Source organism: Bos grunniens, chromosome 22 (genome assembly GCF_055505025.1).
Source record: "Bos grunniens cultivar Pamir isolate PY7600 chromosome 22, Bosgru_T2T1.0, whole genome shotgun sequence".
Classification (NCBI taxonomy): Eukaryota; Metazoa; Chordata; class Mammalia; order Artiodactyla; family Bovidae; genus Bos; species Bos grunniens.
Window position 1 is genome coordinate 10,763,909 of NC_141186.1, and position 26,671 is coordinate 10,790,579.

A 26,671-nucleotide genomic window follows, 5' to 3' on the forward strand; every position below is an offset into this window, starting at 1 on the left:
GGAATGGTGGAGACAGCATCCTCATACCATGCAGGGTCCCACAGGGAAAACTAATCATTAACTGAAATATTTGCTCACCAGGAGTCATGAATAAAAATTGGCCATTCAGCGATCCAAGCACCTACGGTGGTCTTAGACTGTCCAAGGGAGAAAAACCAAGATAAAGAAAAGGGTTGAAACGACTCTTGCCTGGAAAATCCCATGGATGGAGGAGCCTGGTAAGCTGCAGTCCATGGGGTTGCTCAGAGTTGGACAGGACCGAGCGACTTCACTTTCACTTTTCACCTTCATGCATTGGAGAAGGAAATGGCAACCCACTCCAGTATTCTTGCCTGAAGAATCCCAGGGACGGGGGAGCCTGGTGGGCTGCCATCTATGGGGTCGCACAGAGTCGGACCCGACTGAAGTGACTTAGCAGCAGTAGAGGAGTTAAGCTCACAAACAGCACACTGACCCACCACACAACTTCATTAGTAAATTTTACCCCTGACAAATTCAACTTAAAATGAGAAATAGACTCAAACACAGAAACGAGGGGCATCAGAAAACAAACCTCCAACGAACACCCAAGCCAGATTCATGTACAACACATACAAAGCTCATATTTGAAAGTACTTAGTGAAATGGGCAGACTATATCTAAAGGAGATCTCAACCTAAAATGGTCAAGTTGGGGTTCTTTTGATAGTCCAAGACTGATATTTTTGCATGCACAGTTAGAAAAGCCAGCTGTAAGATCAGACAGACTGAACGGAATGCTCACTCTGATTGGTTATTTAGAAGCTTCTAAAAGAAGAAATGAAACAATAACTTCTTTGCAGGAAACAAACAGAAAAGTGCTTGAAATTATATCAGAACTAAAAAAAGCCACTAGTGCTCTCTCTCTCTCCCTCTGTTCTTCTTCTATCTGAAGAGCCTGGCCCAGACACTCACTCTTTTTCTCTTCCAACTCTTCTGCCTCCTGCTGCTCCCCTTTCCTCAGAAAAGGAGGATAAAAAAATCAGAAGTGATTACAGCTCCCTTTAAGGAGAAACCTATTAGAGAGGTGACCCATCCTCGGTGCTCACATACATACCCTGGACCCAAATAGAACCTTAGAGCCTTAGCTAAGGAATTTCCTGATCCAAGTCAGGATCCACTGGGATTTGCTAAGGAATCTAAGGGCTTCCCTGGCAGCTCAGTGGTTAAGAATCAACGTGCCAATGCATGAGACTCAGGTTCAATCCCTGGGTGGAGAAGATACCCTGGAGAAGGAAATGGCAACTCATTCCAGTATTTTTGCCTGGGAAATCCCATGGACAGAGAAGCCTGGGAGCTACAGTCCATGGGAGAGCAAAGAGTCAGACACAATTTAGTGACTCCAACAACAACGAATCTGAGTTAACCATCCAGACCTACGAGCTCGGGTTTTCACATCTAAATTAATACAGTTTATTAGTTTCTCAAAGCAAAGCAGAGAATGAATGGACAGAGAAACACTCCTTAATGGATTTTGAATCACACAGTTCACAAGCTCGCAATAAATGCAAGGATTTAGCTCAGAAACCCCTCGAACTTATCCCAGAGCTTTTTTCAAAAACTGTAGACTGGATAAAGATTCAACAGTGCAAGCAAAGACCAGATGAATGAATTCCAGATTATTATGAGAGATTTAAAAAACTTTTAAGCAATATTCTGACTTGACACCTGAATCATTCTCTAACCACTAAAATGATCCTTTGCTTAGATGAGGATTTGGCTACTCTGGGCAAAAGACACAATCTAAGTTGGCCCACATTACATACAAATGCCCTTGTTACACTGGCTGATCAACTTTTCAAAACCACTAAAAACAAAGGGGGATATCTACAAAACTCATGAAACTTCAATTGCACTATTAAGTTCCCAACAGCAGTTGAAGGTTAACCAACCTCCATGTAATTTCCAACTGAGAGAAACAAAAAGTTTGCTGTTACTGCAGAAAACCAAAATATCAGAAAAGGAACTGTAAGTTAAGGAAAAGAAGCCTAGAAGGAAAATTGGATTTTAGGCCAGAATTTCAAGTTAAACTAGAATAGGGCTGCTCCAAGGGAATGTGGTGAGTCTTTCCCCTTCTCCTAACAACCTGGGAAAAGTAGAAACGATTATACAAAGAGAAACAAAGCTTTAAGAGATACTAGGGCCATCTTTTCACTTTTGAACCCCATGAAAATTAAAGGCTCTGTCCCTCAAGAGTAATACCTCAATACAGATGGTAGGCATTTCTAATGCGCTGCTGCTGCTGCTAAGTCACTTCAGTCGTGTCTGACTCTGTGTGACCCCATAGACGGCAGCCCACCAGGCACCCCTGTCCCTGGGATTCTCCAGGCAAGAACACTGGAGTGGGTTGCCATTTCCTTCTCCAATGCATGAAAGTGAAAAGTGAAAGTGAAGTCGCTCAGTCGCTATTAAGACTTAAATCACTACCTTTAGAATTCTACTTAGGGGAACTTAAAGGAAGACACTCCTTTTTTCTAGTATAAAGTGCTCCTGTTCACTTGACAGGCAGAGACCTATTAGAAGCTTACGAAGCCCATATTTCCTTTACTCCTAAGGGAGAAATGTATCTAGATCTGAAGGACCAATCAGATATGTCTGTGACTCCTGATGAGGATGACACCGAACAAGACAAACTGCTCGGCTTAGTACCTTAAGAATTACGGGCACTTCATTTTACCGACATTGGAAGAATACATTCTGCATCTGCCATCAAAATTACTATAGAAAAGGAAAAGCCCCTGCCCAGTATTTGCCAATATCCATTAAGGCAGGAGGCCACAGAAGGAACAAAACCCTTCCTATGAGACCACACTGAGAAAGGCCTTATTGTGCCTTGCACCAGTCCTTGTTGTTGGTGTTCAGTCACTCAGTCGTGTCTGACTCTTTATGACCCCATGGACTGCAGCACACCAGGCTTTCCTGTCCTTCACCATCTCCCGGAGTTTGCTCAAACTCTTGTCCATTGAGTCAGTGATGCCATCCAACCATCTCGTCCTCTGTCATCCCCTTCTCCTCCAGCCTCCAGCCCCTGTAATAACTCCCATTTTGCCCGTTAAGAAAACCAAATGGCAAAGGCTAGAGATTTGTACAGGACTTGAGATCTATCAATGCTATTATTAATATTATCCCTCAACATTCTGTAGTGCCAAATTCCTATACCTTCCTGTAAACAGTGATTTCTTTTGGTGATAGATCTCTGTGGTGCATTTTTTAGAATCCCTATACATCCTGATGATCAGTATTTTTTTTTTTTTGCCTTCACTTCAAATGAACGGCAATATCCATGGACTGTACGCCACAGGGCTATACTGAAAGCCTCATCTACCTCTCTCAGATAATAAAAGCCGATCTAGATCATCTGGATTGTCCTCAGAAGTCAGGTTTGATACAGTATGTAGACTATTTGTTGCTGTGTTCAAATCTTCGATAAACAGTCAACAAAACACCCTGTATTTTCTCCAGAAGCTAGCCTTAAAGAGACATAAAATGTCCAAAGAAAAACTGCAATACTGTAAGACTAGTATAAAATATTTAGAACACAGGGTATCTAATGAAGGACTTTTAATTGATCTGGGTAGACTGAAAGACATCCTAACCTTAACTGTCCCAAAGACAAAAAGACAATTAAGGGATTTTTAGGACTTTTAAGCTACTGTAGGAATTGAATTCCAACTTTTTCCTTCATCTTTTCAGTCAGTTCAGTTCAGTCACTCAGTCATGTCCGACTGTTTGCGACCCCATGAATCGCAGCACGCCAGGCCTCCCTGTCCATCACCAACTCCAGGAGTTCACTCAGACTCACGTCCATCGAGTCAGTGATGCCATCCAGCCATCTCATCCTCTGTCGTCCCCTTCTCCTCCTGCCCCCAATCCCTCCCAGCATCAGGGTCTTTTCCAATGAGTCAACTCTTGGCATGAGGTGGCCAAAGTATTGGAGTTTCAGCTTTAGCATCAGTCCTTCCAATGAACACCCAGGGCTGATCTCCTTCAGAATGGACCGGTTGGATCTCCTTGCAGTCCAAGGGACTCTCAAGAGTCTTCTCCAACACCACAGTTCAAAAGCATCCATTCTTCAGAGCTCAGCCTTCTTCACAGTCCAACTCTCACATCCATACATGACCACAGGAAAAACCATAGCCTTGACTAGACGGATCTTTGTTGGCAAAGTAATGTCTCTGCTTTTGAATATGCCATCTAGCTTAGTCATAATTTTCCTTCCAAGGAGTAAGCGTCTTTTAATTTCATGGCTGCAGTCACCATCTGCAGTGATTTTGGAGCCCCCAAAAATAAAGTCTGACACTGTTTCCACTGTTTGCCCATCTATTTGCCATGAAGTGATGGGACCAGATGCCATGATCTTCGTTTTCTGAATGTTGAGCTTTAAGCCAACTTTTTCACTCTCCTCTTTCACTTTCATCAAGAGGCTTTTTTAGGACTGGAAGAGGTCAGTTTTCATTCCAATCCCAAAGAAAGGCAATGCCAAAGAATGCTCAAAGTACCGCACAACTGCACTCATCTCACATGCTAGTAAAGTAATGCTCACAATTCTCCAAGCCAGGCTTCAGCAATACGTGAACTGTGAACTTCCAAATGTTCAAGCTGGTTTTAGAAAAGGCAGAAGAACCAGAGATTAAATTGCCAACATCCACTGGATCATCGAAAAAGCAAGAGAGTTTCAGGAAAACATCTATTTCTGCTTTATTGACTAAGCCAAAGCCTTTGACTGTGTGGATCACAATAAACTGTGGAAAATTCTGAAAGAGATGGGAATACCAGACCACCTGATCTGCCTCTTGAGAAACCTGTATGCAGGTCAGGAAGCAACAGTCAGAACTGGACATGGAACAACAGACTGGTTCCAAATCAAGAAAGGAGTACGTCAAGGCTGTATACTGTCACTCTGCTTATTTAACTTATATGCAGCGTATATCATGAGAAACGCTGGGCTGGAAGAAGCACAAGCTGGAATCAAGATTGCTGGGATAAATATCAATAACGTCAAATACGCAGATGACACCACCCTTCATTTCTTAACTAGTATATAATGTATTCAAACAAGACCAACCTGAACCTCTTTGCTGAAATGCAGAACATTTTGAAGCCATGAAGATCTTAAAAAAAAAAACAATCAACTTCTGGCCAAGGCCCCGCCCTGGGGCACTGAAATTATGACCTACCCTTCCTCCTCTTTGTTCACGAAAACAAGGGGACTGCACTGGGAGCACTAGCCCAGCACCACAGCCTCACTGCCAGCCAGTAGGCTATTACAGCCAAGCTAGGTTCAGTAGCCAGGGGCCTCTCCCCTCTCCTCCAGGCTGTCACAGGGACAGCTGTGCTGTGTCCGACCACAGTGGAGATAATCATGAGTCACTCTCAGACCATCTTTGTTCCTCGCCCTGTGGAAGTCTTGTTAAACTTTCATCACAAACAATGTTATTCAGCAAGTGGATTAACTTCCCATGAGACTATCTTGCTCTCACCAAATATAATTCTTCACAGACGCAACAAGCTTCATCTAGCCACCTTGCTCCAGAGGAATTAGATGTTAATGATGAAAAACATAATTGTATTGTTTTACCTGACAATCTGTTATCTCCCAGGACCAATCTCCAAGAAAGCCCTATGGATAATCCTGATTTTATATCATTCACTGATGGTTCATATCTGTGAGAACCTCATGGAAAGTACCAGTTATGTACTGGTACTAGTTATGTTGCTGTTTCTCCAGTACCAATCCTTAAGAATGGTCCCTTACCTAATATCTCTTCTGCCTAAGAAGCTGAATTAATAGCACTAACAAGAGCCTGCCACTTGGCAAGGGAAATCCTGTAATATTTACACCAACAGCCACAAAGCTTTTGGGGTAGCACATGATTTTGGCATGCTTTGGAAACAGGATTTTTAACTTCCTCAGGGCAGCCTCAGGGGACAAGATGCAGAATTACTGGATGCAATTCTTCTACCAAGTGCATTAGCTATCATTAAGGTATCAGGTCATTCAGAGCCGGACACCACAGAAGCCAAAGGGAACTCCATAGCTGATCACATTGCCAAGACGGCAGCTCTGCAAAATGGTAAGTCAACTAACAGTGGGTTTCTCTTTTCAGCCTCCCAGTAACCTTGCTGACACCCTGCTAAATTTTTAAGAACAGCACCAAAAGGAGAAGAAACATGAAAACAAAAAGGAGTGAGTTTTGGCTCCAACAAAGGGCTCCGGATAGGCCCAAATGGAAAGCTGTATTTTTCTAATACCCCATTTTACAATAAATTCATAAGCTAACTCACTGGAACTCAGATAAGACAGTAAGGGTGGGGTAAAACAGTATTTTTGGAAGCGCTCCTTCACTATAACTTGGAAAATTTATTCTAGGTGCACCAAATGTCCAAAATACAACTTAGGAAAGCCATTACATAGTTCTCAGGGAAGTTTTCCATTACCTTCTGGCTCTTCTGAAATTTGGCAGATTGAATTTATCCAAATGGCCCCTCTCAAGGTTACCAGCGTGTACTTATTATAATTTGCATGCTTTCACACTGGGTTGAGGCATTTCCATGCAGAAGAGCCACTGCACAGTTGGTAAGCAAATGAATACTAGGGTGATTCCCATTTGGGGAGTCCCTGTAGAAATATATAGTGATGCGGAACCCATTTTATTGGACAACTTGTCAAGAAAATTTGCAAAACTGGGCTAATTATGAAGCATTTCCACTGTACTTACCACCCCCAGGCCTCTAGGCTAGTAGAAAGTACAAATGGAACAATTAAAAATCAATTGGAAAAAATAAATAAGTAAATACTAATCGGCTAAAATCGTAGAAACTTATTCCTTACCTTGGCCAAAGGCCCTTCCACTGGTCTTCCTCAACCTAAGATCAATTCCCTTTGGGAAACAGCCTTTGTATCCTTTTGAAATGATCACTGGGAGACCAATGAGACTAGATGAAGGATTTTATGAACATATATTATTAAAAGGGAACATGTTATATTATTGTAAACGCTTAACTGAACTCCTAAAAGAGCATTTTAAGCTTGTTTCTGAAGTTTATCATAGTCATCTATTTTTGGATGAAGATCAGATATTCCATGATGTGCAACCAGATTATGTATATTGGAAAAGATGTCATTTAAAGGACTCACTACAACCCAGATGGAGAGGCCCTCACCAGGCACTCTTAACTAGCTCATGTGCAGCAAAACCAAAGGAAACTGATTGTTGGATTTACATTTTCCACTTAAAAAGTGGCCCTGAGACACACTGGTCTGTAGAGAGGACTGCTGACCTCAAATTCACCTTAAAACAATGCTCAAATAAAGGAGAAAATGTACTCACACCAGGATGAGAAGGCAACATGCGAAGCAGACAGTTTACCCAAGATGATGGAACTGACACATATGATCATTTATAGTTTTCCTGACTTCCTGGACCTTTGCATATGAATCAAATGTTTTCCTATCATGGGCACGATTCTTTGCTAATTTTAAAAATCAATCTACTTACTGGGTTTGTGGCGAATTACCTGTGTCTACTACTTCTGGCTTACCCTGGTAGATTTCTCCCTTCCAAGGCTCTGATTGGATAGCCCTAAGGAAATTTATTTTAGAAGCAAGACCAGTCCTGTTCAGGCTACTCATGAAATAAATAATACCCACTCTGACCCTGGCCACAGATACAAATTTTCCTTTAGCATCAAACTCAATCAGAACAACGAGCTAAGTCTCAATCAAAAGCTATAACTTGTCATCTATTAAGAGGAAACCTTCCACAATTATGGGATGGATTTATATTGTCATTTAAGTTTAAAAGCTTCTCTATGTTGGGAACAATTAAATCATACTAAGTGTGAATCAAACTAAGCCTAGTAACAGTAGGAAATTTGGCTGGGTGCCTTATGAACAATGCCTACATATAATTACCCTTAGAGACAATGACTGGTATGGAACTGAGTCAGACCACCAGAGAGTCACTGGGTTGCAAGTAATGGAACTCAGTGGATTTGTGGTACTGATTTATGGCCTTGGCTTCCACTGGGATGGATAGGAAAATGTACCGTATGAGTGCCATGGCCATAAGTCATATACATAACAATTCAGAGATGACCCCAAGCAATCTAGAGATCTGTATGCCACTCGTATGACCACTTAACAACTATTTTTGTGCCTTCAATAGGACTGCAGAATGTAATCGGTCATATCAAAGCCTTAACAACATTTACTCAACAGGCTTTAAATGACAGTAACTGGGGTATAAGCCTGTTGAACCCCGAGGTCTGTATGATGAGAAAAGCAAAAATTTATATGACCTGTAATGTCCTTACAGCATCTCAGGGACACACCTGTACCATAATTCAAACTGAATGCTGTGTTTCATACCTGATGAATCCTCTCATACAACACATTTAAGGAACCATATGAAAAATCAGAATTGTGCTTTAAGTTGACCCACACCCTAGTCTTGACAAGCTCTTCAAAAATCAGTTTGGTGTGGGAAGCTCTTGGCTTAAATATTTACTTACAACTCTATTAAAGTTATTAGCTATATTATTGGCATTTTGCCTGTTTTACAAGATTAGTATTTTTTGTCTTACCAAATGTGCAACTGAGCCTCCAAAAAAATAATGATGGCTTCCCTGGTGGCTTGGTGGCTCAGATGATAAAGAATCCACTTTTAACACAGGAGACCAGAGTTTGATCCCCAGGTTGGGAAGACCTCCCTGGAGAAAGAAATGGCAACCCACTCCAGTATTCTTGCCTGGGAAATCCCATGGACAGAGGAGGCCGGCCAGCTACAGTCCATGGGGTCACAAAAAGTCAAACACGACTTAATGACTAACATACTGAGGCAACTTGAAGCAGTTGATCAAATATATAATTCTGTATGCGATCAATGACTGTAATAGTGTAATTCTAGATATGGGAAGATGCAATAAGAGGGAATTTTTTTCTTGGACCAAAAAAAACTAGAAGATGAGATGAGTGGTCCAGAGATCTTTAATTACCATTCATAAGACCACACTGAGTAGTCTATCATCAAAATCTTCACCATCTAGGAGTGCACCTTCCTAGCACCATGGAATGAATTTATTACCATGAAGGGGCCTGTCAACTACAAAACAGCACTTGCCATGGGCACTTGCCATCTGCCTCTACAAGGATTAAATCATGTGCTGCTGACCTTCAACACCCCTGGAAGGGAGTTCAGGATGGAGCATCAGGAATGAGACACTCTGTTCTCTAGAAAAACAGGCAGAACAGGCCTTCAGATAATTAGGTATTTTCAGGAGCTGATTTTATGAGTCCAGTTCTTGCATCTCCTCATATCTAGAAAAGCACTAAATTCCTTCATGGTGACATCTGCTCCTTGTGACTATCAGTAACCCTCACAAGACCTTCTGCAAAAATATGTGACTGACTGCATGTAATCCCCATTCACCAAAATCACATACATACTGACCTTCCCCCTCTACCTATTTGGAGCAGTTTCTCATAACTACTTGAAATGCCGTCTCTGAGGCTATAGTTTTCATTTGGCCCCCACAAAACTTAACTTGCAACTCTCATGTTGTGCATTTTTTTAAGTTGACAATGCTATTAAATTAGAAATCAACCACAAGAGAAAAAAAACTGTAAAAAACACAAATACATGAAGGCTAAATAATATGCTACTAAACAATCAATGGATCACTGAAGAAATCAAAGAGGAAATCAAAACATATCTAGAGACAAATGACAATGAAAGCATGGTGATTCCAAACTGATGGGACACAGCAAAAGCAGTTCAAAGACAGAAGGTTATAGCAATACAATCTTACTTCAGGAAAGAAGAAAAATATCAAATAAATAACATAACGTTAAACCTAAAGCAAGGAGAGAAAGAGCAAACAAAATCCATAGTTAGTAGAAGAAAAGAAATCATAAAAACGAGAGCAGAAATAAATGAAATAGAGAAGAACTGGAAAGGATCAATGAAGCTAAAAGCTGATTCTTTGAAAAAATTTTAAAAACTGATAAACCTTTAGCCAGACTCATCCAGAAAAAGAGGGAGCAGGTTTAAATCAATAAAATTAGAAACAAAAAAGGAAAAGATACAACAGAGGGACTTCTCTGGTGGTCCAGTGGTTAAGAATCCACCCACCAATGCAGGGCACAGGGGATCAACATGTGGTCTGGGAAGATCCCACAAGCCTTGGGGCAAATGAGCCTGCGCACCACAACCACTGCGCCTGTGTGCAGCATCTACTGAGCCCGCGCACTGCAGCTGCTGAAGCCTGCACGCCTAGAGCCTGTGCTCTGCAACGAGAGAAGCCACCACAACTAGAGAAAGCCTGCACACAGCAGCAAAAACCCATGTCGTGAAAAATAAATAAATAAATAATTTTTTAAAAGTTAGAAAGTTACAGACATCACAGAAATACAAAGGATCATGGGAGACTACTTGTAGCAACTATATGCAAATAAAATGGACAACCTAGAAGAAATGGACAAATTTTGAGAAAAGTACAATCTCCCAAGACTGAGCCAAGACGAAACAGAAAATATGAATAGACCAATCACAAGTACTGAAAATGAAACTGTGATAAAAAAGCTCCCAACAAACAAAGGTCCAGGATCACATGAATGGTGAATTCTTCACTGGTGAATTCTATCAAACACGTATCCTTCTGAGAAGAGTTAACACGTATCCTTCTGAAACTCTTCCCAAAAATTTGCAGAGGAAGAAACAGCCCCAAACACCATCATTATGATACCAAAACCAGACATACCACAAAAATAGAAAAGTACTGGCCAGTATCATTGGTGAACATAAATGCAGAAGTCATCCAGAAAATACTAGCAAACAGAATCCAACAGTACATTAAAAGAACCATCTCTCTCTCTCTAGTCACTCAGTCCTGTCCAACTCTTCACAACCCCATGGACTGTAGCCCACCAGGCTCCTCTCTGTCCACTAAATTCTCCAGGCAAGAATACCTTAGTGGGTAGTCATTCCCTTTTCCAGGAGATATTCCTGACCCAGGGATCAAACCCCAGTCTCCTGCATTGTCAGCAGATTCTTTCCTGTTTGAGCTGCCAAGTGGCAGCTTAATCCCACCATGATTAAGTGGGATTTATCCCAGGGAAACAAGGATTTTTCAATATTTGCAAATCAATCAGTGTGATACACACTGACAAATAGGAGAATAAAAACCATATAATCAGGACTTCCCTGGTGGTCCAGTGGTTTAGAATCCGCCTGCCAATGCAGGGTACACAGGTTCAATCCCTTGTCCGGGAAGATCCCACGTGCTGAGAAGCAACTAAGCCTGTGTGCCACAAGAGCCCAAGAGCTGCAGTGACTGAGCCCACGAACCGCAGCTACTGAAGCCAGTGTGCCAACAGCCTATGCTCTGCAACAAGAGAAGCCACCGCAGTGAGAGGCCCACGCACCACAATGAAGGGCAGCTGCCACTTGCTGCAACTAGAGAAAGCCCACAGCAACGAAGACACATAACAGCCAGAAAGGCATCATTTAAAAAAAAAAACACAATCATCTAAACAGACGTAGAAACGGTTCTGACAAAACAAAACATTTATAATAAAAACTCTCCAGAAAGTAGGCCTAGAGGGAATGTACCTCAACATAAAAGGCCATATATGACAAAACTACGAACACTGTACTCAACGGTGAAAAGCTAAAGCGTTTCCTCTAAGGTCAGGAACAAGACAAGGATGTTTACTCTCCCCACTTTTATTCAACATGGTTTTCGAAGTCATAGCCACAGCAATAAGAAAAAATATATATAAAAGGACTCCAAATTGGAAAAGAAATAGTAAAACGGCCATTGTTTACAGGTGACATGATACTATACACAGAAAATCCTAAAGATGCTACCAGAGAACTACTAGAGCTCATCAATGAATTCAGTAAAGTTGCAGAGCACAAAATAAACACCCAAAACCTGTTGTACTTCTTTACATTAACAACAAAAAAATCAGAAAGAGAAATTAAAGCAACAATCCCATTTACCACTGCATCAAAAAAACAGAAACAAAAACCGAGGAATAAACCTAAGGAGGCAAAAGACCTGTACTCCACAAACTGTAAGATGCTGATGAAAGAAACCAAAGATGACAAACAGAAAGATACACCATATTCTTGGATTGGAAGAATAAGTACTGTAAAAACGACTATCCTACCCAAGGTAATCTACAGAATCAATGTAATCCCTCCCAAATTACCAATGGCGTTTTCACAGAACTAGAACAACAACAAAAAATCTTAAAATTTGTATGAAGACACAAAAGATCTCAAATAGCCAAAGCAACCTTGAAAAAGAAAAATGGAGCTGCTCCAGACCATACTATAAAACTAGTCATCAAAACAATATAGTATCGGCACAAAAATATAGATCAATGGAACAGGAGAGAAAGCCCAGAAATAAACCCATGTACCTATGGTCAATTAATCTGAGACAAAAGAGGCAAGACTACACAACAGAGAAAAAAGACAGTCTCTTCAATAAACAGTCCTGGGAAAACTAGAGAGTTACATGTAAAAAACTGAAGTTAGAACATTCTTTAACATCATATGCTAAAATAAATTTAAAATGGATTAAAAACCTTAAAGTAAGACTGGATACTATATAATATACTCTTAAAGGAAAACATACGCAAAACACTCTGACATAAATCAGAGCAATGTATATTTCGACCCATCTCCTAGAGTAATAGAAATAAAAACAAACAAATGGGACTTAATCAAACTCAAAAGTCTTTGCAAAGCAAAGGAAACCATAAGCAAAAGAGACAAATTACAGAACAGGAGGAAATATTTGCAAATGATGTAACCAACAACGGATTAATCTCCAAAATTAACAGCTCATGCGAGTCAGTATCAAAAACCCAAATCCCCAATCAAAAAGTGGGCAGAAGACCTAAATAGATATTTCTCCAAAGAACACATACAGATGGCCAAGAGGCACATGAAAAGACACTCAACATCACTATTAGAAATGCAAATCAAAACTATAATGAGCCATTGCCTCACACCAGTCAAAATGGTCATCATCAAGTCTACAAACCATAAATGATGGAGAGGGTGTGGACAAAAAGGACCCTCCCACACTTTGGTGGGAATGCAAAGTGGCATAGCCACTATGGAGAACAGTATGCAGGTTCCTTGAAAGTGAAAGTTGCTCAGTCCTGTCCAACTCTTTGCAATCCCATGGACTATACAGTCCATGGGATTCTCCAGGCCAGAATACTGGAGTGGGCAGCCATCCCCTTCTCCAGGGGATCTTCCCAACCCAGGGATCAAACCCAGGTCTCCTGCATTGCAGGTGGATTCTGTACCAGCTGAGCCACCAGGGAAGCCCAAGAATACTGGAGTGGGTAGCCTGTCCCTTCTCCAGGAGATCTTCTCGACCCAGGGATCGCACCAGGGTCTCCTGCATTGCAGATGGATTCTTTACCAGTTGAGCTATCAGGGAAGCCCTTAAGAAACAAAAAGAGGTTCCTTAAGAAATTAAAAACAGAGCTACCATATGAGCCAGTAATCCCACTCCTGGGCATATATCCAGAGAAAAACATGGTTCAAAAGGATGCATGCATCATAATGCTTACTACAGCGCTGTTTACAACAGACAAGACATGGAAGCAACCTAAACATCAACAAATGAATGGATACAGATGTGATGTATACACACACACACACACACACACACACACACAACAGAATACTCAGTTCAGTTCAGTCGTTCAGTCGTGTCTGACTCTCTGCGACCCCATGAATCACAGCACGCCAGGCCTCCCTGTCCATCACCAACTCCCGGAGTTCACCCAAACTCATGTCCATCGAGTCGGTGATGCTATCCAGCCATCTCATCCTCTGTCGTCCCCTTCTCCTCCTGCCCCCAATCCCTCCCAGCATCAGAGTCTTTTCCAATGAGTCAACTCTTCGCATGAGGTGGCCGAAGTACTGGAGTTTCAGCTTTAGCATCAGTCCTTCCAAAGAACACCCAGGGCTGATCTCCTTCAGAATGGACTGGATGGATCTCCTTACAGTCCGAGGGACTCTCAAGAGTCTTCTCCAACACCACAGTTCAAAAGCATCAATTCTTCGGCGCTCAGCCTTCTTCACAGTCCAACTCTCACACCCATACATGACCACTGGAAAAACCATAGCCTTGACTAGACGGATCTTTGTTGGCAAAGTAATGTCTCTGCTTTTGAATATGCTATCTAGGTTGGTCATAACTTTTCTTTCAAGGAGTATGCGTCTTTTAATTTCATGGCTGCAGTCACCATCTGCAGTGATTTTGGAGCCCCAAAAAACTACTCAGCCATTAAAATGAATGAAATAATGCCATTTTCAGGGACAAGAATGGACCTGGAAATGAGCATACTAAGTCAGATGGAGAAAAACAAATATGGTATGATATCATTTATATTCAGAATGTTTAAAAAAATGATATAAACTTATTTACAAAACAGAAACAGACTTACAAACTGAGGGAACAAACTTACGGGTGCCAAGGGGAAGGACTGGGGGGAGGACAGGCTGAGAGTTTGGGAATGACATGTACATACTGCTGTATACAAAACAACCAACCAACAAGGACCTACTGTATAGCACAAAGAACTCTGCTCAATACGCTGTAATAACCTAAATTGGGAAAGAATTTGAAAAAGGAGATATATATATCCATATATATACAAATACACAAGAAGATATATATATATATCTCCATATATATAGATATGTATTGCTTAGAAATACAAATCAAAGCTATAATGAGCTATTGTCTCACACCAGTCAAAACAGCCATCAAAAAATGTACCAACAATAAATACTGGTGAGGGTATAGAGAAAAAGGAACCTCCTACACTTTAGTGGGATGTAATGTAAACGGCTTTGCTGTACACCTGAAACTAACACAACATTGTTAACTAGACTCCAATATAAAAATTTTTTAATTAAAAAAAAAATATATATATATATGGGGGGGAGCATTCATTACTGGAGAAAGAAATGGCAACCCACTCCAGTATTCTTGCCAGGAGAATTCCATAGACAGAGGAGCCTGGTGGGCTACAGTCCACGAGGTCACAAAGAGTTGGACCGACAGAGCAACTAACAGACGCACTCGCACATGCGCGCACACACACAAACATTCATAAAAAACATATACCACATGAACCCTAAACTGAAGGAAGATGTTCTCATATAACTGATTAACGTTTACATTATATAAAACACTCATAAAATCAGAAAAGACCAAAAACCCAACAGAAACGTGGGCAGAAGGCTAGAAACACGCACTTACCAAGAGGAAATACTCAGTCAACTTTATCAATGGCTGAGGAAGTGCAAATGAAAACTACCATCAGACCCCATTTCACCACCAAGGAACTGGTAAAAAGCCTGACAATATCAAACACTGGAGAAAACCTGAAGCAAAGCAGCTGTCTACACTGCTGGAGGGACAACACACTTGGCGACCCGTCTGGAAGACAAACTGTCACTTTTAGGAGTCAGCTGGTTTGTGTGTCGACCCTACACAGAGCTTGCCAGCCAGTGTGCCAAGCGCATGATCTGCCCAAGCCTAGGAAAGGGGATGGGGGCTGAGAGGCAGAGGCGGGGGCCCTGAAGTCCCCTGCATGTTCTTCCACTGCAGAATGAACGATTAAACACAGGGCAGAATCAGAAAGCGGAATCTATCACAAACAGAAAAAGCAAACCAGAGTGTAGCAAGATGGATGCGTTTTAGCAACGGGTGTGCGTATTTTTATACACTGCGAAAAATACAGTGTATTTCCCTTTATATAAAGTTTAAAACTCTGTACAACAATAAGTTTTGTAGGGCTACAAACCATGGGTGGTAAAATTCTAATAAAAGAAAGGAAATAATAATCACAAACTGTAAGGTCATAGCTACCCTAAGAGAGGAGGGAGAGGCTGGGACGGGGAAGCAGCACATTGCTGTTGCTCCTTTACGCAGTGTTAAACACCACTGTTTCTTTAAACACCGGTGTTGTTCATGTTTTCCCCCGTAGCTCCTACCTATGTTTTATAAGCACAATTTTGCATCTACTAATTTATCTGAGTGCCTGTGCACCTGAGTACATAAATATACATTTAATGAAAGAAGTAAAAGCCCTACCACTACCAAGGGGAACAGAGTGGTTGGAGACAACAGGGCAAGGGTCTAGGGATGGCACTAAGCCTCTATATCATTTTTTTTTTTTTTAAACTCAGGCACCACATGTGAGTTCCTGCACTGTTACATAAGTTCTGCAACACTCTCTGCTCCCCCTCCCCAAAAGAGGCTTATTTTCCTAATTTTAAAATAAGTATTCCCCTCTGTTCCCACTGGAAACTCAATGTCTCTACAGGATGTTCTGCGTAGGTGGAAAATGATTATTTTAAAAGCTGGAGAACATCAAATAATCTTGAATAATGAGGCACTGGAGACAAGCGAAGCAGCGTAATCCACTAAAAAAGGATCAGAGGTTTTTCCATACACATTTTTCATGGGAGCTCTGACGCATCCACAGCTACCGAAGCGCAGCCTGCCCGGGGGCAGGGCTCTACTCAGGCAGGAGGTCGGCAAGGAAGACACGCAGGGCTCCTCCCTAGTTATGCCCACAGCACTGGGGGCCTGCGGGCATCTCCCTATCACTCTAGCAGCACCAAGATGGGACCAAATCCTCCGTGCTTCAAAGCCAAACCACACATCCACGTTCACAAGGGCACCCTACATCTTAAGCCCGTGTCTCTGAGCACCAGCGAGTGAAGGTGCCCAGAGGAAGGGCGAGCAGTCCTCCGGTTCCGTAGGGCCCCTCTGGGAGCAAGCTCTCACCTGCCCGCAGCCCCTGGGGGCCAGGGCCTCTGGCCCTGCCTCAGCAAATCCAGCAGCCCTCCCAGGCAAATGTCACCCTGGCTGACGTGGCCTTCTGTCTCTGTCCCAGACAGCCGGCAATTTACCAAACACCCCCCACAACAGCATGGACTCCTTTAAGTCAGGGCTTTGAGCTTATTCAGTGGGTTTTTTGCCTCAGGGATCAGCAGAGCATACTTTGTACCTGTCATCTGGTGACAAACACAGAAGAGTGTCTACATTAAGACCCAGGACTGTGCACCGAAGACCAAGAAAATAAAGCTGCGGATAAACGGTAAGCACATTTTCTGATTTAAGTGTTAGCAAGTAACTTACGACATTCCTCATCCTCCTTAATTAATGGATCAAAATTACATGACTGGCAATAAGTAACTTGGTTGTTACTAATCCAGGATGAGCCTAATTCCACGAACAGGTGACTGGATGTTGGGCCAGAAATTAACCTCACTTGTTGCTTGAAAGTGTATTCACGAGGAATGGATACATCCAGACTCAAGAGGGTTGTTTGATGGAGCGTTCAACCCTGACATCCCTCCAGATTACAGATTCCAGGGTTCCGCCTCTGAGGTGGCTCTTCCCAATCACTCCTTCAGAAAGATCTCTTGAGTCCCTAAGCCAGGCACTCTGCCTGTCACCATAATGAAATAATTACACAAATAAATGCAACTAAAAATGTCGCTAAAGGAAAGTGAGGCAGGAAGTAGATGGGCTCCCGCAGGGTAAAGCGATAGGAGACTCATTCCCTGGGGACTGAAACTTCAAAATAAGCATAGCAGGAAAGCTCAGAGAGGCCCTGCCCAGATAGAAGATAAGACACCACATATTTCTCATTCTTGAACCCAAGAGACCTCCCCAATTATACATGCACAGAAAGGCTCCTTGGAGGTAAAAAGGGGAGAGAAGGCAACTGATGCTCGCTACCCCAAGTCCTCTTTGGTGGAGTCCATCTTGGCTAAGAGGTGCATGTGGCTAAGACCCACATATGGGAGGATCCTGAGATATAAACTAAATTTGGACTCTAAACCAGGTAAATCAATATGACTGGCCAAGGAAACGAGAAGAAATGCCCCATAAAAGTAATTCCACTGCCACAAGAGCATGCCCCGGCAACTCTGAGTCTGCCCAAGTGTCTATCCACATGGACTGTACTTTTCCTTTCTAGTAAATACTTCACTTGCTTCACCACTTTCCATCTTTGTGGGAATTCCTCATCTGCAAAGCTGGAGTGCCAGTACTGACCACTGGTCTAGTGGCGAGCACCTGGTGCTCTCCCTGCTGTGACCCAACCTCAATCTCTGGCCAGGGAACCGAAGCCTGGCTCTAAGCAGCCGCAGGCCGAGGCCACCCAAGATCGTATTTGGTGCCGAAACTCGGGAACTCGAGAAGTCAAGGTAAACCATGGAGTTTGCCCAGCTGTGGCTTTAACTCTTGCTTTCTTTCTCTCATTATCCCCTTCACTTTCAAGACCCACAGGCCACGTCTGCCCACTCACAGCATTACGGCTCCCTGCAACACTGGGGATGGCAGGGCAATTTCCCAGGTTGCACAGATTCAAATGTCTGGGTGACAGCTGATGCTGTCCTTCGGGACATGGCAGAAACACAATTTCCGACCATGCAGGAGCCCAAGGGGTCTCACTCTCACTAACTTTTCCATACAGAAACCTCCACTAAGGTTTTCTTTCCCACTTTACTTGAACAACAAGGTCTATTTCTTACTTTTTTTCTCTGCACCCTTTTATGGAAAGATTTCCTATATATCATTCCTAAACTGCATCCCTGCCACTGCCTAATTCAGTGCCATCTGTGTCAGACAAAACCAGGTGATTTCCAATTCTTTTTTTTTTCTTTACTATAAACATTTATTTATCTATTTGGCTGCTTAGTTATGGCATGTGAGAACTCTTAGTTGTGGCATGTTAGATCTAGTTCCCTGACCAGGGATCGAACCTGGGCCCCCCTCGCACTATAGGTGCAGAGTCTTCACCACTGGACCACCAGGAAGTCCCCCCAATTCTATCTTAGCTGCCAGGAAGATAGGACAAAGGATTTGGGATTCTTCAGCAGTCTAGTCTCTCACCTCAAAGTCAGAAATTTACTACTGAGAATTTCTCCACTTCCTGGCCCTCAAGCCTTGAACCCCATGCCATCTTCCATAGCACCCAGCTCCAATTTCTCCAAGGATTCCTCTTTACATCTACTAGACCCCCTTCACTCCAGGCATGGCAGCCTCCACACTGCTACAGACAGCCTATCAGGCCAGCCACTACCAGAAGCCCGAATTATAAACTTTGTAGATGCTCAGTCTCAGGGAACACACTCCAGCATAGGAAGGCTTATCATAGGACATAAGCTCTATAAACAACAGATCCCTGAGGGAAGTCCTGGCAACCTGTCTACACTGGTTCAAAAGCCCTTCTCCAGCTGTGCTGGGTTGGGTGCCCTGCGAAGCGTATCTTGGGCGCCAGAAACCAACCAGAGAGTGAAGAGGATATATGAAATCCCATCAGATTTGAAGAGAATTTCAGGGATGCCCCAAACCCCTTCAGGTTAATGTCTCCTGGTCAACATTTCCAGGACGCCACACTCCATTCCAGGAGCGCTCTCTTGTTTCTGGTTGCAGGTTATTCAACGTGGGAGGATCCCCCTCCAAGCCAGGAGAAACACTCTGGAGTGTATCGTTAAGAAGTGGACTTTTTAATTGAAGGGCTAATAAAGGAGAGAGCTTCCCTGAGGACAAAATGGTGGGATGCCATCACCGACTCAACAGACACGAGTTTCAGCAAACTCCAGGAGATGGTGAAGGACAGGGAAACCTGTGTGCTGCAGTCCTTGGGGCTGCAAAAAGTCAGACACAACTGAGCGACTGAACAACAAAAAAAGGAGAAACAAATTCTACTGTCACAGTGCCTGGTCTTTGTATAAATTGGGCAATGGAGAAAAATACCTTGAAAATGGGTTTCTAAATTATAACACCATTCTGCAATTGGATCTTTACTGCCGCAAGATAGGAAAGTGGAGTGAGAGTCCCTGTGTTCAGGCTTCCATGGTCCTTTACCAACATCTCGCCCTATATGGGTCTCATAATTCAAACCCTGGGGAAAGCGCTCGCTTAGGCAGCACATACACTAAAAACCTGGGGAACCAGAAGACTCTCCTGACATTTTAGATGATCCCCTTGTAAATTCCCATCTCTCGGGGGGAATCTAGCTCCCCCCACTCCTAATAACAGCATCTGTACTTTTTCAGAGTCATCTACTTCTCCCACTCCCTCTGACCAATCGCAAACTCCACCTCCCTATGTCCCTTCATACCCTCTGTTACCCCAAAGGAGAGAGACTAGTCCCTCTGGGGTAACTCACAGTGGAGCTTCCCATCACGCAGGCTTAGGAAAATTATGCCCTGTCAGAGAAGTGGCAAAGGGAAAAGGGACAGGGTACGTATCCTTCTCTTTAACTGATATAGCCCAGTATAAACAGAAACTGGGCCAATTTTCTGAAGACCCTAGTAAGTTTGTTGAATGGTCTTAGGTCCTCACTCTGGTCTATGATTTAACTGGAAGGATGTCCAAGCAGTCCTATCCACTTGTTGTACTTCTGAGGAAAAACAAAGAATCTGGACAGCAGGCCAGAGGGAACTGACCAGTTTGCCAGAGACCAACCCAAACATTATGCTCTGAGTGGAGACACAGTCCCAGGTCAGGAACCCTCTTGGAATTATAATTCCCGGGAAGGAACAGAAGCCAAGAAGCATTTATCCAATGTCTATTAGAAGGGATGAGAAAGTGTATCACAAAGTCAGTTAACTATGAAATGGTCAAAGAAATGACCAAGAAGAAAAAGAAAATCCATCCTTCTTTCACATGTGGCGTGTGGAGGCTTTTAGGAAATACACCAACATAGATCCCTCCACTTGTGAAGGTCAGTCCCTACTGGGACAGCACTTTATCAGCCAGGCTGCCCCTCATATTAGGTGGAAACTCCAGAAGCTACAATTTGGCCCACAAACACTCATGCCCCAACTCTTAGGGGGTGGCCTTTGGGGTACTAAATAATGGAGACCAAGCTGAGGAGGAAGAAGGAGCCCAACATGAGGAAAGACAGGCAGGGCTCAGGCAAAACTGACAGCCACTGCTCTCACCCATGGCTTATAACCTCAGGACAACCCAATGGCACCAAGAAAGTCCAACTATCTATCTGTCCAAAGGTAACACCAATAGGGGAAATGCTACAATTACAATTCAACTGGCCACTGGGCCCGAGATTGCCAGAAAGATCCCCCTGGGCCATGCCCAGACTACAAACAAACAAGTCACTGGAAGAGAGACTTCACTCCTTCCTGAAGGGAAGTAGGGCTCCCACTCCTGAGATGGCCATGCTGGACGTCTGAGGTGGCCCGGGGATTCCGGTGGCTCCCCACAGCGAGACATCTATCTCCATCAAGGAGCCCCAGGTAGTCCTGGACATGACAGATAGAAAATCGATTTTTTAATTGATAAGGGAGCCACTTACCCTGTCCTGATCCTCACGCTGAACTTCTTTCCTTCAAAAGCTGTACTGTGATGGGTGTCAAGGGAAAGTCTTGCACCCATTATTTTACTGGGCCTCTCACTGCCAACTTGAGCAGCAGCTGATTTCCCATGCCTTTTCAATTGTACTGAGTGTCCTACCCCTCTCCTTGGGAGAGACCTTCTGAGTTTCCTCAGGGCCATACTCCGGATAGGAGGACCTGGGCAGCCCCTTATTTTACCTCTAACATCAGCCACAAGAGCAAAGTCCTATTCCCAGGCACATTCTACAAACAGCAGACCCTTCGGTATGAGACAAAGGAATCCCTGGAAGGGCCGCAAATGCCCAACATGTAAGAATCAGCTTTAGGCCAGAAACTGCCTATCCCAACAGGAGACAATATTCTACGAAGCTGGAAGCAAAGAAGGGTTTACAACCCTGTGCAGCTAAATTCTTAAGACACGGCCTCTTGGCACCCTCCAGGCTCCATGCACTGCTTCTTTTCTGCCAGCTGTTAAGCCAAATGGGGAATACAATACAGCGCAAGACCTTAAGGCAGTGAAAGATTCAGTGGCCCCTACACATCCCCTTATGGCCAAGCCTTGCAACGTATCAGCCCAGATTCCTGGAGATGTCAAATAGTTCACTGTGCTAGACTCAAAGATGGCTTTTTTTTTGGCATACCAGTTTATCCCTCATCTCAGTGTCTGTTTGCCTTCAGGTGGATTAACCCTGACTCAGGCCAAATGCAACAGTACACACAGACAGTACTGCCTCGGAGTACAATCCACACCCGTTGGCCCGGGCCCTAGGAAAGGAACCAGGAAAGACGCACCTAAACGAAGGGATCATTCCACAGCATTTGGACAATATTTTAACATGGAGGCCCTCCATGGAGGCTTCAAATCAAATAGCATCGAAAGTCCCTAATTTCCTTGGGGCCCGGGGTTAGAGTCTCTCAGAAAAAGGCACGAGGCAACAAGTTAAATATCTGGGATGTATTATAAACTCCAGAAATAGACAATTATCTCCAGATAGAAAACAAACTATATTAGGCCTCAGCACTCCAAAGACAAAGAAACATCTCCATCTTTTTTGGAGCATGGCAGGATTTTGTAGAATTTGGACTCCAGGATTTGGACTAATGGCTAAGCCCCTATATGAAGCCATTAAAGGCCCAGATACAGAACTGTTACTTTGGAATGGAGAACAGGAGAAGTCTTTTAATAATATCAAGCAGGCCCTCACCAGAGCCCCTGCTCTGGGTCTCCTCAGTTTGAAAAAGCCATTCATCTTGTACATGGCTGAAAGGCGGGGGACAGCCTTGGGGGGTCGTTATACAGAAGCCAGGGGAAGTTCCTCAGCCTAAAGGCTACTTTTTCAAGCAACTAGACTCTGTGGCCCAAGTTTGGCCTGACTGCCTCCAGGCTATAGCAGCCACTGGTTTACTGGTTGAAAAACCTAACAACCTTGTCTTTGGACAGCCACTTGAAATCCAGACCCCTCACAAGTACCAGCAACTTCAGAGATAACAGGCAAATTAGAAGGGTGCCTTACCAAGTACCAGGCTTTGCCCCTTGACTCTCCAGAACCAACCCTCAAAATCTGCCACACACTCAACCCCACTACCTTAATGCCCACCAAAAGCCCAGAGCTAACACATTCTTGCCTCAAAACCCTTGACCAGGTCTGTGCCCGCTGATCTGACCTGTAGACCAGGCCATAGAAAACTGAGGAAGTGCTAACACCAGTTTCGTTAAAGATGGAGTCAGGAGGGTAGGGTATGCTATTGTGAGCAATTATAGTATTAAAGCAGCGCAATCTTTGCCACCCAACACCTCAGCCCAAAAGGCTGAGCTAAGAGCCCTAATGTGAGCCTTCATCCTAAGGGAAGGAAAAATTATAGACATATACAGACTCAAAATATGCCTTCGTTTTACATGCCACACAGCTATCTGGAAATAGAGAAGACTTCTAAATGCAAGAAATTTCCCTGTAAAATGTGGGGCTGAGATTGTACATCTCATAGAAGCGGTTCAAAAACCAAAACATGTAGCAGGCATTCATTGCCATGGGCACCAAAAGGGAACTTCTCAAATTTTCTGAGGAAATGACAGGGCTGACTGAGAAGCGAGCAAAGTAGCCCTGATGTCCATAACAAAAATGGCTTTAATTCTATCCCTTACCCCTTCTAATGTTATACCCAGGTACTCAATTTCTGAAGAGACCTAGGCAGGAAACAGAGGGGGAAATTAAGGGAGCAGATGGCTGGTGACACACAGATCAGAAACTGCTCACTCCTTTCTCCGATCACTGGAAAAATACTAAAGGGCTACATGATTCTCTCCATCTGGGAGAGATGCAATGCCTGTAGTTGTTTTCTAAGTTTTTACAGGGAAAGGGCTCCTGGAGACAATTAAAAGAGTAACTTGAGGCTGTGCCCTTTGCACCACCCATAATCCAGGAGGCAAAGTCAAGCCTCCCCCTCGTCAGCCCAGTCCAGCAATGTGGGATTTATCCAGGAGAGGACTGCAAATAGGTTTCACTCAGATGCCTTCTTTCCAGGGCTTCAAATACTTACTAGTCTTTACAGGTACTCTAACTGTAAGATGGAGGCCTTCCCTAATAGAACAGAGAAGGTAACTGAGGTGGCTAAGGTGCGCCTAAAGGAAATTATTCCTAGATTCAGATTGCCCCATCACCTTCAGAGTGACAATGAACCTTCGTTTATAGCAAAAATCACACAATAGATTTCACAGACTTTGGGAATTAAGTGCTACCTCCATTCGTCCTAAAGACCTCAGTCCTTAGGAAAAGTGGAACAGGATAATCGTACTCGAAACAAAACCTTGGGCAAACTGTCAGGAAACGTTAGAGTCGTGGTATCCTGCTGCCAACAGCCTGCCTAAGGGTCAGGGCAGCTCCTGAAACTACCACTAAGTTAAGCCCTTGCAAAATGACACACAGAGAGCCACTCCTTACTCTGGACACGCTAACTGACCCAGAAACCCAGGCTCATCTCAGTTACATTATAAGCCTAGGCCAGGTCCAGGGCAACAGAGTGCAGTCCTCTCCAGATGACAGTCCCAGTTACCCTGGAGACTAGGTACTTTTAAAGACCTAGAAAAATGAACCCCTGGCGACTAGCTACTCACAAAATGGAAAGGTCCTTACTAAATCTTGCTGAGTACTCCTACAGCAAACTCCAGGGGGTCACCAGCTGGGTTCATCTGTCCAGGATTAAACCTGTCTCCACTGATATGTTACAGGAACCTGAAGACCGACATTCCAATCATCCCTGTGAATCCACCCCTTTCTCCAAGTCTGTACAGCAGAGGTCCCCAAGCCCTGGGCTGTGGAGCAGTAGTGGTCTGAGGCCTGTTAATAACTGAGTCACAGAGCAGGAGGTGGTAGGCAAGCAAGTGAAGCTTTATCTGCTGCTCCCCATCACTCGCATTACCGCCTGAACCATCCCCTGCCCCTCAACCCCGGTCCATGGAAAAACTGTCTTCCTCGAAACTGGTCCCTGGTGACAAAAAGGTTGGGAAGCACGGCTCTACAGGACGCAGAGGACCCACGACAGCCTGAAAATTCCAGGTGGATGAATAAGCCACTCCAAGACCTAAACCTCTTATTCAAAAAGGACAGAAAGACATCTTAGACACTAGGCTAAGTAATAGCTACTATCTTCCTTTTGCCTTCTGGTACACCAATCCACTTACAGAGTAACTGATGTGTTCTGGTAGGTTTGGATAACTATTGTCTTCTCTGCTCTCACTCTTGCTCTTGGAATTTACCAAATTTCTCTGCCCACGCTGGGTGACTCAATTATGGCCTGACTGGTGCTACGATGAAGCTACTAATTGACTTAGCTTTTCTATACCTCTTTCCCTTATCCACAGGATGAACAGACAACTCTCTGGCTTGCACTGCACAAATTCATGCTTCTTCCACTGAGTTGATGGAAAGCTGGATTTGCTCACCCCAAGCAATGTCCATCCCGTAAGGAATTTTAACCAAGTTCCTGAAGGAAAATGGTCTTCCACCAGAGACCCTAGACTCAGAACAGTAATGTACAGGGTCAGAATTGTTCATTTTCCAATTGAAGAAAATTCTAATGTCTCTTGCCTAACCCTTTCCTTAGCAACATTTTCTTACAAACTTCCTCTTCTCAGCCATACTGATTCATATTTTGCCCAGTGCTCTGTTGGTGGGTTTCCCTGGTGGCTCAGCCAGTAAAGAATCCACCTGCAATGCAGCAGACCTGGGTTCGATCCTTGGATTGGGAAGATGCCCTGGAGAAGGGAAAGGCTACCCACTCCAGTATTCTGGCCTGGAGAATTCCATGGACTGTATAGTCCATAGGGTTGCAAAGAGTTGGACACGACTGAGCAACTTTCCCCATTGTTTTCCATACTGTTGCAAATCTGCAACTAAGACCTTTCAGTCCAAGGAGGCGGCCTGGGACCAACAGGTTCAGATCTTTCATTTTAGAAATAGAGAAAGATACTAAATTTTAAGCCTGAGATTAACAAAGATATGCTGACCTTGTATAACCAGATCCTACCCTTGCTTGAGTCTGATTATAACGGTCTTTTACTGGTCTTTAGTCTTTGCTTATCTAAGTAGTTCGCTTTCTCTGGGGCATCACAGAACAGGGATGATGAGGGACTCCAGTCACTCCCCACAGCAGACCCTGCTGAAAGACCAACCTAGAGCCCTTTAAGGAGATAGGGAGAGAGCTCCATGAACCCGACTACATAGGGTCTACGAAGCCCTGGCCAGCTTAAGAAGCTACCAAAGTTTTACCCTTTATCTTCCTAATAAAAATTTCTTGGGGTCTGTGTCTCTCAGGGAGGATTTGAGGCAGGTGGTAGACGTGCCCCCCAACCCAGGTTGACCAACTGAAGTTCGTTCCCTGAGGACAGAAACTCCTAAATATCAATAGCAAGACAATCCAGAGAGGAGGCTGGACCCTCCCCAGATAAGAGACCACACATTTTCTCAATCTCAAGGGAGACCTTCCTGAATAGAAAGCTCCTTGGAGGGCAAAAGGGGAGCGATGCCAAGTTACACCTCTTCTCTGGAGTCCATCTTGGCTGACAGATGAGTGTGCACACATGAGATATACTAAATATGGGCTCTGACCCAGAAAGATCAAACTAACTGGCCAAAGAAAAACCAGAAAAAATGCCCCACAACAGTAATTCAAACTGCCTCAAGGGCGAGACTCAGCGACAGCCTGCGTCCCCTCAGTGTCAGTACAGCT

At 43.7% G+C, this 26,671-nt stretch overlaps 1 protein-coding gene and 1 long non-coding RNA gene across 10 annotated transcripts in view; one reads left to right on the forward strand and one right to left on the reverse strand.

Moving 5' to 3' along the window:
• MLH1 (mutL homolog 1) overlaps positions 1-26,671 on the reverse strand; it is an 87,716-nt gene that overhangs the window by 31,169 nt on the left and 29,876 nt on the right. The gene's annotated exons all lie outside the window — the stretch shown is intronic.
• LOC147348016 (uncharacterized) lies at positions 16,534-19,680 on the forward strand. Its single transcript, XR_015150907.1, has 2 exons — positions 16,534-17,169; positions 19,518-19,680. It is a non-coding gene; the product is annotated as an uncharacterized LOC147348016 (long non-coding RNA).